This window comes from Apteryx mantelli, chromosome 8, assembly GCF_036417845.1.
Source record: "Apteryx mantelli isolate bAptMan1 chromosome 8, bAptMan1.hap1, whole genome shotgun sequence".
NCBI classification, from domain to species: domain Eukaryota; kingdom Metazoa; phylum Chordata; class Aves; order Apterygiformes; family Apterygidae; genus Apteryx; species Apteryx mantelli.
The window spans coordinates 5,420,756-5,435,242 of record NC_089985.1 but is presented as its reverse complement, the minus strand read 5'-3'; the positions used below and the strand labels follow the sequence as shown (position 1 = coordinate 5,435,242).

At 47.3% G+C, this 14,487-nt stretch overlaps 1 pseudogene; it reads left to right on the top strand.

Annotated features, from left to right (window-relative positions):
• Positions 1-1,147: 1,147 nt before the first annotated feature.
• LOC136992539 (ATPase family AAA domain-containing protein 2-like) lies at positions 1,148-11,668 on the top strand (annotated as a pseudogene).
• The last annotated feature ends 2,819 nt before the right edge of the window (positions 11,669-14,487 follow it).

The following is a 14,487-nucleotide window of genomic DNA, read 5'->3' as shown; positions in this document are numbered from 1 at the left end:
TTCCTGCCTCGCTGACGAACCAGCTGTACCTGAAAAGCACGTGCAATATTCTTGTAAATTTCTTGCTTTCAGCGGAGTCGGAACAAGCTAAGACACTTTACTCAGGGCCGTCTTCTCTTCCCAGACAAAGAGCTACATCTACACGTGCTCGGTCACCAAGCCCTGTCCGCAAAACAACAAACAGGTTGGTGTACGGTTAGTGCTAGTTCTTGCTTTTCAGCAGTGCTGTCGCTCACAGCGCTGAATAATGGACCAATCGTAGCCTTGTAACAGAGGAAAGCAGGGGGGCATAGGTTCACTCCTAGACTATGGTTACTTTGCACTGCTCCAGCAAGCCATAGGCAAAAATGAGACCGATCAGAAGCACTGTGGTGGGTTTTTTTTCACTCCCTCAACTCCTGAGACGACTTTCTTCTTGGAACTGAGGTGAATAGTTCTGTCTGGAACTCTTCCTAAACAAGGAAACTTCCCAACCAAGGGCTGGTGGCCCTATTGCTGACAAAGGCTTTGGGGATTCTGTAAGCAGCTAGAGCATGGAGAATGCCAGCTCTTGCTGGATCTGAGCACTTGCTTTAGCATTCTTGAGAGCAGCCAGTCTAGGAAGGAGGAGGCTATACCAGTTCTCGAGGACCAACTTTGAAATCAAGTTGAAGCAGGTTACGTTTCCGAGGGGGTACTTAATGCTTCGTGAAGCTGCATTTTCTTCTGTGTTAGACTAATCAGAGGAAAAGAGTGATCTGTAGCTGAATGTTGGTTGTAAGGCAGCGAGCCCTTGTGCTGCGGTGCTGGCTTTTGGCCTGCAGAAACAAAACACCTTGGGAAGAAGCCAATGTGTGTGGCGTGGATCTTTCCTCACAGAAATGAAGAGAGGTTCACAGCATGCACGTCTGGAATCACTGGCCCTAATTATGCATTCACGTGCCCGCCACACGGAGTGGTGTGGGATTCTCAAAAAAGCTTGAGGGACGTAAAAATAATCACTCAGCTAGTCTAATGCTGGACGCACCCACCTGCCTTTCTTGACTCTTGGCTATTGAATGCAAATCAGTTCTAATGAATATCTAAGTATTTGGGAAGTTTGTGCAAATGTGTAAGTGCTCCTGCCCTCCCTTGCCAACATGAAACAAAGAGGAATCCCTCCAGCCACATGTTCATTCAGGAGGTGCCTTTCCCTTTCTCCTTCATTCACATCAGGTGTCTTCCCCTAAACTCTGGGAAAAAGGAATTCAAGAGAAATGGCAAGGATCGAATGAAAACTGGAACAAATGTGGCTGAAGTTGATCCAGTGCAAATAGACAGCTCGGTAAGTATGTGTCACTCAGGGCTTCAGTGGGGACTTTTCCAGGATTTATGAAAGCTTTCCATACTGGGCTCTCTATGGCTGCCTTGCTTTGCAGTTTTCTCTGAAGGAACTTCAAAACTGTCCCCAGCGCCTCCTTTCTGCTGGCATATGACAATTTGTGATGAAGCCTTTTCTAGGGGGCAGCTTTCTCCAACCTACAAAATGTGTTCTGTTGAATTTCTCTTCAGGTGCGGTTTGATGGTGTGGGTGGCCTCTCTGACCACATTTCAGCTTTAAAAGAGATGGTCATTTTCCCGTTACTTTATCCAGAGTTCTTTGAGAGATTCAAACTGCGGCCCCCAAGGTAACAGACGGCGTATGAGAACTACACAGGCGAATGCCACCATTTTCAGGAGAACAGGAAACCGAGGTGTCAATACAGCTGGGTGCTTCAAAAGTTGTGGTCACCCCTGCTGAGTTTTTGCAGGTGTAGTAGGAAGTGGCTTCTTCAAAGAAGTGGAACAAATCCACACTATATGCAGACTCAAAGTGCAAGCAATGCCTTGCTGGAGTTAAAGGCTTAATGTCTGCTCTTTTCAAATGAGAATACACCCAAGAAGCTCCCCCGTGGAAAAAGATGGGCTTTGTTCTTTTCTTTCTTTCTCTCTTTTTTTTTTTTGCTTGAGTGTCTGTAAAGTCAACTTGACTAGTTCACAGGCGGGAAGGGGCTACCTCTTGGAAGTCAGGAGTAATCTGTGGTTTGAAAGGCCAGCTGACTCCACAGCCTTGTCATGCTCAGCTATCAATGCTGTAATCCTTAGGACTTCCGACCAGAACATTGCCGCGTTTGCGATGCTTAGACTAAAATAAAAATCGGTCCACTGCTCACATAGTTATACTGGTTCTGCGCTGTGAGATGCAATCATTCACAGATAGCTTACGCTTGGGATATGTTCTTTTTAACATACAAGTGTTCTTCTCTTTTGGGGGAGGGGTCATGTCTACAGTTTTGATGGTTAGCTTTATTTGTTGTTGGCCAAGAACACTGAACTCACAGGATGTTGAACTTTGACTTTGAATTCTTTCCTTTCCATAACTTTAGAAATACTCCAAATATTGGAAAGAGAATCTTCAAATGTCTTGCTTCTTTATTCACTGGAATGCTCTTTTCGAGCTGAGGTTTGAAGTGTTCTCTGGAAAGGCAGAATACCTTGTTTTTCCCTCCCAGCTTTAGACTGCCTCCTCAGCTGTTGCCAACAAGTTGTGGGAGAAGAATCCGAGGGCTTAAACTGTTTTCAGGGAGAAAAAAGGGTGTTAGTCTCAAGTCTTGCCTCTTGTGAAAGCTTGCACCTCTTCTGACTTTTCTCACACTTGAGCTCCTAACTGCTGCCTAATACTGGAAGTGTTCTGGTTCGGAGGGAAGGCTTGTTTTAGGAGGCAACCCCTTGTTTTAGGGAGGGCGGTTGTAAGAGGCACTCTTCCATGTTTTTGTCAGAGCCATGTAAATCTCTCCTTTTTTGTTATTATTTCTTTATTTGTTTGTTTATCTATTTATTATTGCAGAGGCTGTCTATTCTATGGCCCACCAGGGACTGGAAAGACCGTCGTAGCTCGGGCTCTTGCTAATGAATGCAGCCAGGGCGACAGGAGAATATCCTTCTTCATGAGAAAGGGCGCTGACTGACTAAGTGAATGGGTGGGAGAATCCGAGCGCCAGCTCCGTTTGTTATTTGAGCAGGTAAGGTGGCAACGCGCGCTGTGTTGTGTCAGAGTGGTGCCACAGTAGTTCTGTGGTGGACGTCTTCCCGGAGAACTTGGTCTTTTGGGTATGTGGTCGGTTTCTCCCGCTGAAGTGGCAAGGTTAGTGTTTCCTTTCTCAGTGTTGTCCTACTTTGCATGAGCGGCTTGAATTCTTGCAGAGGTGCTGGCAAAGAGGAATCAATAAGCAGGAGAAGCCACAAAACCAAAAATTCCCTCCTCCTCCCGCTCCCCTGCCCCACCCCCACCCCCACCCCCCCCCCCAAGAGAAAAAGAAAGCACAGCAGAGATTGCAAGACACAAGAGAAGACAGCTTTAGGTCAGGGGGAAACAGGTGCAGGCTGAGAGCATGGTCATTGCATGACTGTATTTCCTACTGGCAGCTTGCCTCCGGAACCTGCAATTGAGTTACTGAAGGCCTGACTCTGCACTCTCTGGTTGCCCAGCAGCTGTGAAAATTCCTGGCGCCATCTGTTTCCTGGTACCAGTCGCAGCTGCTTGACGCAGGCTGCTGTCTTGTGTTCCTCGTGCCACTTACTCCATTGGCTCGGAGAGGTCCCTGATGCTGCTCTGAAAGTCCAGGGCTGGTGACTTTGCAGCCACAGCAGTTTTGCATGCCTGTTCCCTTTCAGTAATGCTGCGTTCTACTTGTGCCACTATCACAGTATGTGTACTTTCCTTCCAGGCCTGCAAGATGCGCCCTTCGATTATTTTTTTTGATGAGATAGATGGTCTTGCTCCTGTACGGTCCAGTCGCCAAGATCAAATTCACAGGTATGGCTTTTTACTTTTTTCTTTTCTTTTCTTTTCTTTTCTTTTCTTTTCTTTTCTTTTCTCTTTTCTTTTCTTTTCTTTTCTTTTCTTTTCTTTTCTTTTTTCTTTTCTTTTTTTTGCATTTACATGCAATCTGCTTGATCTCTGTGCAAAAGAAGATCAGCCTGGTTGCCTTTCCATGACACGCTAATTCCTTCGGAAATCTTAGAGCACAATGATGCTCAGTTTCAGGTGATTTTAACCGCAGGAGTTGAAAACAATGTGCTAAGCTGGGTGTCAGCACAAGGTCTCTGTTACTCTACCTAGGGTTTGTTTGTCTTCACATGAGTCCTTTCACTAAGCAACCTCTCAGCAAGAAAAGCTTCTCCTTTGGAGTGGCCGTTGGAGAAAGTCATGCCGAATGGAACAGCACTTACCAAACCAGTGAATCGACCCTTTTTCTTTTGTTAGTTCTATTGTCACAACGCTTCTGGCACTTATGGATGGCTTAGACAGCAGAGGAGAGATCGTGGTCATTGGAGCCACCAACAGACTAGACTCTCTAGATCCTGCTTTGCGGAGGCCTGGGCGTTTTGACAGAGAGTTCCTTTTCACCTTGCTCAATAAAGAGGTAAGAGCTCTTTACTGAGTCACCCTCCTGCTAATGGGGCCAAGTCTTTCTTTGCAAGACAACCGTGTAACCACGCAGTATCACAGAGCAGGGAAGAGGGGAAGAAGGGGCGCCCGTGTATTTGTCTGCTCTCATGAGCAGGAGAGAAGGTAGCATGAAACAGAGTTATCATGTGGTTCCCTCCCGTAGAAGTCAGCTCAAAATCCCTGCTGTGATTAGGCCGTGGAGCAGGGAACACTTCAGTGCATCTCTGGCAAAGATCGCAGATGCAATGCTATCCTACTACAAGTCCTGGGACTACCACTAGTCCTGGGACTATCCTATCAGTACTAATCCAGGGAAAGATGCTAGGCAAAGCTTGACATTTGCTGGGATAGTTGTGTGAGTCACAGTTTTGGGGCCTCTCGGTACGACGGGCAGCAACTTGAAACAGAGTGCTGGGACTCCTTTGCGGAAGAAACTGCGAGGACCGCAGATTTGATTAACTGATGAGTCCGTCACCACGAAATTTTGCTGAACTGCAGAGGGTCTTCTTTGAGGAGCTGAGAATCTTCTCTGAGCAATCTCTTTCCGCTTAAGCTTTAGATTACATTTGTTTCCCCAAGAGCATTCAGTCTCATACGTGTGGAGACTCGCTTCTTTATAGAAGCTTGAAATGCCTTTCAGTTGCTTCCTGGTCCTCACAAAGAGCTGAACGTAGCAAACTGACAATCACTGAACTTGGAAAAGCAGGCAGTGCGTTAACAGAGCCTTAAAATCCCCAAAATGTTAGCAGCGTAGAACTGGCACTTTTATGGACGTGAGAGTGTTTGTGGGTTTCTTGGTTTCTTTTTCCCTGGGAGAAGAACGTAAGCCAAAATGAAATCATTTTGTTTGCAGGCTTGAAAAGAGATTCTCAAGATTCACACAAGAGCTTGGAGCCCTCAGCCACTGGACACATTTCTTGAGGAGCTGTCTGAAAAATGTGTTGGTAAGATCAAAAATGCATTGAGCTCCTGCAGGTGACTGCGTCCTCAAAGAGGCCTAGCTTGTACCAGGCAGTAACCAAGCCCCTGTGCCTTGCCACGGAATTTGCCCATGAGCCAGCCGGCACGACTTGGTTGCTATCACGGTGGGATGCTCCTCTCTACTGCCCTTGCTTTGCCTCTGAGAACACAGAAGGGCTCTGGGGGGCGTCTTCCTCAGCAGCAAACATTTTGCTCTGACAGTGGTTTCCTAAGCACAGGATATCCAGCTACAAACCCCATAACGGAGCTCCTCTGCAGTGCAGTAACTCTTTTCAAATCGTCTGTTGAACTGTTCCCGTTAGGGCCGCACACAAAGACTTGACAAGCTGCCTTTTGGAAGTGGTGTCCCTGACTTCTTTGTGTTGCCTGAGCCTGACATGACATTTGATTCTTGTTTTGCTGATTAGGATACTGTGGGGCCGATATCCAGTCTCTCTGTGCTGAAGCTGCCCTCTGCGCTTTGCACCGACACTACCCGCAGATATACACAAGTCGTCAGAAGCTGCAGACAGACATCACTGCCATTGAAGTAACAGCACGAGACTTTGCTGCGGCCATGCAGAAGGTTGCACCAGTTTCTCAGAGGGCTGTGGCTTTGCCTGCGCAACCACTGTCACCCATTTGTAAGCCACTGCTTCAAAGGACTCTGGAGAGACTTCTAAAAGCCCTGCAGAAAGCGTTTCCCCACGCAGCGCTTGCACTGAAGAAGGACCAGCAGCCAGGTATGACAGTAACATTCACTGCCTTCAAATTCTGCCAAAGCAGACACTTCTAGCTTGTGCAGTCGGCAGAAACAAATCCTTCAGGCATGATGGGATTAGTTTTCAATGCGCAAACTTCTCGTTTGCCCACACGTGCCTTTACTTCAGGAATATCTGCAAGAGTGCTGCCTAGTTTGTACTGTGGATTCTAAACCTGGAGAATGAGAGATGAGAGCTGGGAACTCTTGAGAATTCGCACTAGCGAACTATGTGCTCTCTGCTAAAGCACCCTGTTTCTGACGGTAGCCGGCATCCCAAGCATCATTGTTAGAGGCTGAGTTAAGGCTTGAAGTGTGAGGCACCTCTTTCCCTCTCAGAATAAACAGCTTCAGGACCACGACACTAAGTGGTAACTGGTTCAGGGAATATGATTTTGGACATTGCCACTTTCAACTGAAATGCGTGTGGCTCACACTAGAGGCGTGCATGTGAGATGAGAATATTGAAGCAGAGTATGCTTTGGGGCTTTGCTTGCCTAGGATGTGTGAGCTGAGCCTTCTGAGTGCAGCAAGCCTGATCAGGTCCAGTCTGTCAGTTAGTGAGAGCAAAAGCATTGCTAAAGCACTCCACGCTGTGATCGATGGAGGTCACTGACTAGTTCTATGCTCTTTCCTTGGGACTATCCTACCGGTACTAGTCCAGGAAGAGCTGCTAGGTTCATTTCTCTGGGTGAAAGAGAGGCAGAAACCCAGTAAGGAAACGAAGGCGGAGAGGCGAGGGGCTTGGTAGAAATGTGCCCCCCCCCTCGTGTTGTCCACCTTCCACTACCTCCTCGAGTGACCTTTGAGAGGCTGCATTTAGAAGATGCGCTGGTCTGTATATGCTGGCCCAGCAGTCCTCGGACAAATGGGAGTTTGCTGCCGCCCCATTACCTTAATTTCCACACTCTTACTGTGCCCTCCGGCTCCACAAAGAAGTGGCCTTGTTGGATGCTTTAGGTGTCTAGCATTCAGTGTGTGCCCATCCAATGAAGACAAGACAAGACATTGGGTTTGAGCACTCACTTCAAAGCTGTATTAGTGTGAGGGAGGGAGGTACAGAGTCTTTGGGGAAGTTAACAAACCTCTCTTGTCTTTCAGATGGTGCAAATCCTATCTTAGAACATGGTTGCATGTACAGTGATGAGGAGTCACCTTCAGGTTTTGCAGAGGAGCTGTGTTGTCAAATGCTCAGTCGACAGCAGCAAGCATTCCTTCACTTGAACAGGTAAATGTCGGTGTGCCTTTGATTCCAGTTCTTCAGCTTGCTGCGTCCTTGCAAGCAGTCTTGGCCATTTTTAAGTGGGAGGGCGGTAGACCCAAATGCTTTTGACAGGCGTATTTCTTAATAATAAAGCAAGAATCACTAACAGCACTTGAGGGAAGGGATGCTTCAATGAGAATGCCTGAAGAAAACATACATCTTGCAGTTCCTTGTACTTAATGTTGCAATTTACGCCATCCAGGTTTGCACTTCTGTAGATGCAGCTAATGTGTGTTTCAGTGCCCATGCAGTTTTTTTCTCCCCAGACATGTTGTTTGTTCTGCTCCTTCCTTGCTTCCTTGCTTCCTTCCTCACCTCCCTGCCTCCCTACGTCCCTCCCTCCCACGTTCCTCAGTGCCGTTTGACCAATTTCAGTTGAACTTGACAGATGTGGCCATCTCCAAGCTGCTACATTCTGAAAGACATCCTGAAAATGAGTGTCTGGGTGGTGAAGAGATCCCAACCGGTGTGTGCTGGGAGAGAACATGATAATTCTCCCCTGCGTTGGGCTGTCTGAGCCATGGTCCTGTATTGGGCTGGCCAGTGCACATGTACGATTTAAGAACCATTAATTGCCCAGCCAAATGAACAGCAGGTGTGGTGAGGATCAGCAGGATTGCTTGGGGGAGGTATGGAACAAGTCCTTAAGGAAATCAGCATTGGCAGTCTTCCTGATCACAGAACAGCTTCTTACCTCTTGGAGTGTGGAGAGTGGGGGGGGGGGGGGGGAAGAAAAGCAAGGAAAAAGAAGGAGGGATTGAACATCTGTGTCTTTACTGATCACTTTGCTTTCAAACTGCTTGTTTTCTTCTTATTGTTCTAGAAATGCTTATTGCCAGCCCATGTGTTACAGGCCAAGGTTCTTAATAGCTGGAGAGCCCGGATATGGGCAAAGTTCTCACTTGGCGCCTGCAGTAATACATGCGCTGGAGAAGTTTGCAGTTTACACACTGGACCTGCCGGCTCTCTTTGTTAGTAGCACGTCGCCTGAAGAAAGATGCGCACAGGTATCTCTTCTCTCCTGGATGAACAGGAGGATTCTTTTAGCTGGGTGCAGTTATGAAGCGCAGCTAATGCTGAGCCTGTAGCGCTGCAGCCTATGCCGTAAAGGCAAGCAGACTGCCAGAACACTTCATATTTGCACACGTGTGTCTTTTTCTCAACTAGAGATACTGAGTTAGAGTTACTTTTGGTTAGCTAGAGTTAAAACTAGAGTGCAACGTATAGGCTCGGTGCTGTTTTATTCCTTTTTCCTCTTAGGCAGGGAGTCCATTCTGCTGTTTGGCATCACTGTGTTTTCACAGGTTAACCCTTAGCAGAAGCACTTGAGAGCTGTGCAAGGGAGGCTAGACATGTTACGTGGCTGGGTGCTCCTCAGTCACATAAAGGGAACACTTCCTTTTGGGTTATGTGACACTGGCATCTGTGGTCATCTAGCCACAGCATCTAATGAGTGCCCGGCTATACTGCTAGTACGTTCCATCCTGTGACTGCAACTGCCTGAATGCTGGTCACCTGACCAGGTGCCCAAAGATAGTCAGCCTGGGAGAGGATGCTTGCCGCTCTGTTCACGTGGTAGATGCACCGCCACACGGACTGGGCTGTGAGGCCCTTGAGGAGTTACCTTACATCGAAGCAGGTCCAAAATCAGGTCTGCTTCTGTCTGTGCAGCAAAGTCTACAGCTGAGTCCCAGCAGAAATGTCACCTTAGTCTTGTGGCTTTCTTCTGACATTTTGTCTTCAGGCACTGGTATTTTGTAGGCTGACTGACACGGTGCTGCTTATTAGCAGCCTGTTCTACATGGTTCAGAATTCTTGTCCAATCTCCCATTTTACTAGCTGATGCGAGAAGCCCAGAGGACAGCACCAAGCATCCTTTATATACCTCATATCCCCGTATGGTGGGAGGCTGCTGGAGTCACACTGAGAGCTACGTTTACAACGTTATTAGAGAACGTTCCAGCATACGCTCCAGTTTTGTTGCTTGCAACATCAGATGTATGTCATGCGGAGCTCCCCCAAGAGGTATTTCTATTGCTGCTTTTCCTGCTTTTTTCTGTCTCATTGGAATTTCTCTCTCCAGTAAGCACCTGGATACTGCGCTCCCCAAAGCGGAGGGCTCCTTGGTGTTACCAGGGCAGCCTGCCTGAATCTTTGGAAATTGGCTTAGGCAGCAATCACTGCTGAGCACATTTGTCTACAAGGCTTTCGGAGTCAAGAGCTTCACTTTGACCCAGCCTTCCCCACCCCTATGGGCTTCTCAGACACATGCATGAATTCCCTCTCGGAGAATAATCCCGACGACTTCCTTCCACATGGTTATTGATGTACTTAGTCAAGCACACACAATGCTTGCACTGAAAGGGATAAAAACAATATGTTTACTAAAATTACTTCTTGCGACAGCATGCCGTTTCAAAATGCGGTTCTTACATTGTTAACAATGGCAATTAATTTAGACTTTCCATGCCTTAACAAAAATGACAATTCTTCCTTCACACAAGCCAAAGCTTTAAAAATCTGGAGGCTTAATTCCACCTTCTCTTTAAGTCACCCTAGGAAGATAATGAGATTGATTCAAGCAGCAGACTGTAACAGGAGAACATCCTTACCTTTCTAGCCCTCGGAAAGTTTGCATTAAAGGAAGATGCTTAAACTCTGAAAGAGGCTGCTCTCATGCAGATTAGCTTGTACAGCTTGGAAGCATGCATCTTCAGAGACCTTAGTTAAAATTAGAAACAAAAGCTGACCCAAAGCAGTCACACTTGAGCGGGGAGTTCAGGTCTGCTGAACCCTGCCTGGTTCCCCCTGTAGTTGCCACAAGGGTTCAAACGGAAGGGCAGCAAGGCAAGTAAATATGCAGCAGGCAGCCCTGGAGGTGGTAGACGTCATCTCTTTAAGCACTGTAAGAGATGGGCCCGTCACTGAGCTTTAATCCCAGAAGAGTCCCTTAAAGAAGATGCTTTACATTGCCATGGTAACCTATGAAAATCTAGCCTTCAGGGCCAAGAAGCTACCTTACCATAGTTTCTCTCGTACTCAAATCAGTTCTCAGCTGAATTTGAAAAGGTACTCGTTTTTTTGGAGTCAACCCTGAATTTCTGTGGCCTTATATCTGCAATGTCTTTTCTCCTCCCACCTGAGGTCCGAGATTTATTTTCTGATGCTTATGGAGAAGTTTTCCATGTCCAGTTGCCTGGCGAGGAAGAAGGCAGAGAGTTCTCTGAGGACTTGCTTTTAAATCAAGCTGCTAAACCTGCTGCGTCAAGAAGGAAAGGAGGTAAGGATATGCTACAAAGACATCTTTGCTAACTGTTACGGGGGCAGCCACTCAGCATTTGTTTTGGTAACAGATCTTCTGGCAAAAATTTTTAGTAGGCTTGCATGCTTTAGCGTGCTTTGAGTACCATCCATTGTCTAAAACCTTCTGACTGGCTGCAGCTTGCCAGGCACTGGGCGTTCTGCCTGCAGCATCTCCACCGGAGCCTCGACCGCTGGCAGAGAAGCAAACGAAACAGCTTGAGGAGCAAGCGGAGGAGATGTTGCCAGCGGGGCCTGTACATTCCCGTACACCCCTCTCGAGTGGTAAGTTGCATTTGCCATTGCTCTCTTCCCTGTTCTCACAGCATACCCGTTTTGGGGGCAGCCGAGCTCTTTATGCCAAAGGCATTCTGTTTGGAAATTCGGTTCACTTTCAGTTTACCTCAGCATGTGAGGTAAATCCACAGGACACTCACGCAACATGCTGGTGAAATTAAGGCCTAAATTGCTGCCTCCTGAAATATAAAACGCTGTATAGAGCATTTCAGAATGCTCCACAAGTTCTTAGAGCAATAGGAGGCACTCTCGCTCTTTCCCTCAATGCTTTGGCTTCCTTTCTGTTTCCCTTTCCTTCTGACCTGCCTCCCCCGTGCCCAGAGAGATAGCAGTGCCTCTCCCTGTGATTTCCACTTCAAAGGATTAGACCTGCCAACACAAGTGGAAGAAACAGGGGAGCAAGCGTAGTAGGTATCTGAAGGCCAGACCGTTGTTTCTTCCCTGCCCTCTGCTTTTCCTGTGAGAAGGACACGAAGGAACAAAGGGGCTTGGCTTTCTCTCCACTAAGGACCATGCTATGGTGTGACAGCTCCTTATCCTGCTGGCAGGAGTGGGAATTCTGCCACTGGTTTCATCCATGAGTTTTGTGCAATGTTCAGCGAATGCAAACAATGGTGTCTTCTTCCGGAAGGCGTAAGCGCAAAGTTGGTTGTAAAGCAGGTGAACTGAATCTGAAAGCATGAGAGGTGTAAGTCCTTAAGGAGCATTTTCCCTTCTCCAACAAGTATTCCCTTAAGACTGCCTCTTCAACTCTTCCCAGTGTTGAAGAAGAGCTTGTCGCCAATGGCTTTTCTGCTTTTCATCAACTTCGGTTCCTGTAATAAGATAGTAAGCAACCTGTCTTGCTGAGATAAGTTTCCTTTGTGGTAAAGCCTTCTGTCTAAAGTCATTACATTACATGACATTATGTAATCAGGTCCTCTTCTTTTAAAATCTAAAAGCAAAATGACCCCCTTAACTTGCTCCCCCTTCTTTCTCGATTTGCGTATGCAGTGAGACAGCACAGTGATAGTTCGGTCCCTTTGATCCTTTTCCTTGTACGCCATCTCAGATGGCAATGCTAGAATTGAAGAAAGCTAATGTTTTGCTTTGCTGTTTCTAATGCCTCTGTGCAGCTGTAACAAGTAGAAAACGCAGAAGCGACACATCCCCGTCAGGCAGCGTAACAGGGAAGAGGAGGAAATTCCCATCCAGTGAGGAGAATGAGACTGACATCTGTTTAAGGGAAGGCTGGAGCTGACCGATCCACCTTTGCTTCCTGACCTGCTTCAGACACATGAGCTATCTGTTTTGCCAGCGCAGCTGTAGACGTGGTAAAAGTTCAGCTCAGGGGTCAAGAGAAGCAGCTGGGGAGGCTCCTGTTCCCTGCCGTCAGCAGCGTTTCCAGGAGATCTGTAGCCTCTCTTCCAGCCAGTGTCCTGTGCTGCAGCGATACGATCCCCTCAAATGCACTCGTGCCTGTGCTGTGGCAGCCTCTATCCCTTACTGCGCGATGGGCCACGGCAGTTGCTGCAGTTCTGGAAGAAGTTGCTTTGCCATTAGGATTGTTCATGGGATAGACTGAGAAGTAACGCAATGCTAGCTGAAATCCAAGCCTTGCTTTTTTCTCTGAAGTAGGACCAATTATCTCATTTTCTCCCCGGAAATCCGGAGTGATATTTAGTCTGTTCTTTGAAGTTTCACTCATATTTTATTTAGCAATATAAGAAAGTAGGATGCGAATTGTGTTACACTGTCCTGGTTTAGTTTCTGACCCCGCCCAGAGGCTGTTCAAAAGATCTCATGCTATTTTGCACTTGTGTTGTCTCCCTTTTTGCTTCAGCAACTGCTGAGCGCTGCTGGTGAGATAACAAAGAAGTTCAGCATCTTCCACCTGGAAAAATTACATGTTGTGCTCAGCCAGTGTATTTACCGGCATCGACAAGACGATGACAAGACTCAGTTAATAGAGGTAATATTTTACATCACGCTTCCAGTCAGTGTTAGGCAGTTCCTCCAAGGGCACATTGTGGATATCGTGCTTCTTTAATCTTCATCTCTTTACTGCTTAGTAGTCTGTGTAATATAGGAGTTGTTCATTTCTGTCTGGAAGAAATTGGTGCATACTGCAAAGCGGTTGTTACGTTTGGCATGACTGTTGGCAGTTTCAGCAGGACAAAGCCCGAACCGGAAGATGAGGGATTCCACGCACACAGCCCTTTCAAAGCAGTTCACCTGGGAGTCTGTGAACAGCTTTTCCTGAGGGCCTCTCTTTGGGGAGGGGGCTGTGAAAGAAGGGCACTGGTCTCAGTTTGTCCCTTCCCCTTCCTCCCCTTACAGGCAGGCAAGCATGGTAAGGAACTGGGAAGTGTATGCCACCACCATAATCTCTTTTAGACTAGTGTGCGCGAGCGTCTTGAATTGCACACGGAGGGAGCTTTCTGCCTTGGCCAATGTTACACTGCTTATTGAGATTCGCTGAGGTCTCTTGTCAAGGAGGATTTACGAGTTGCCAGAAGTGAACAGAAATCTTGAGGAGGCCACCACGGCCCAAGTGAGGCACTCACGGGACGGAGTCAGTGTAGATATGCCAGCAATTCACTCTTCACATTCAAGAGCCACAAACCCACTGGTCTCCGAGATGCGGGTGCATCGGAGGAGGCAAAATTCATTGTGCCTCTGCAGTTTGCCTTGAAAAGAGGGGGTCCCTTCTCCTAAGTCCTGCTCGTCTCCATCCCCTCTTGCACACCTGACAAAGAGCGAGAACACAGGCTCTGTTCTGCTTGCGACACAGGGAGGAGTATTTGTGCTCCAGGAAGCCACGAGGTTCAAAAGTGTGCCCATCTCATCCAGTCTGATGGCATGTTCTGGCTTGGGAAGGGAATTCTTTTCTGTTATCGCAGGGCCTGTGAGCTGCTGTAGCTTGAAGAACGTGTAGTGCTGCAGTTCAGGAAAGGTGATTGCACTTCTCTGATTCCCACTTCTCCCTTTAGCTTGACAAACAATCTCTGCTATTCTTGCTGCCCTGTGTAAGTAGGTAAGGAGCAAGCCCGAGTGTGCACAGAGGGAAAGTGTAACAAGGAATTGCTGCAGGTGCACAAAGTACCTTCTTCAGCTGCTAGGTGTGGCTTCTTGGGACGTCTCTCCTCATCACGCTTTTTGAAAGCAGGTGCATGCAGGCTCTCTCTCTTACTCTGCTTGGGACACATAGGGGTGCCTCTAAAGCCAGAGGGACTAAAAAGACATTGTGATGTTTTCAGCACACCTTTTTGATAAGTATCTTTTTCTTTGTAGGAGATGAAGAAGGAAATTGGAACCTTCCTTGGTGCCCAGTAATGTGAACTTCAGAAGACTGACTTCAGCTCCGTGATGTTTTGTTTTAATTGTGTGCTGCCAGGTTATCTGTGCCTAATTCAGGCAAGAGAGCTTTGGCATACATGTGCAAGTATATCGTAAAATATACTAAAAACACTCAAA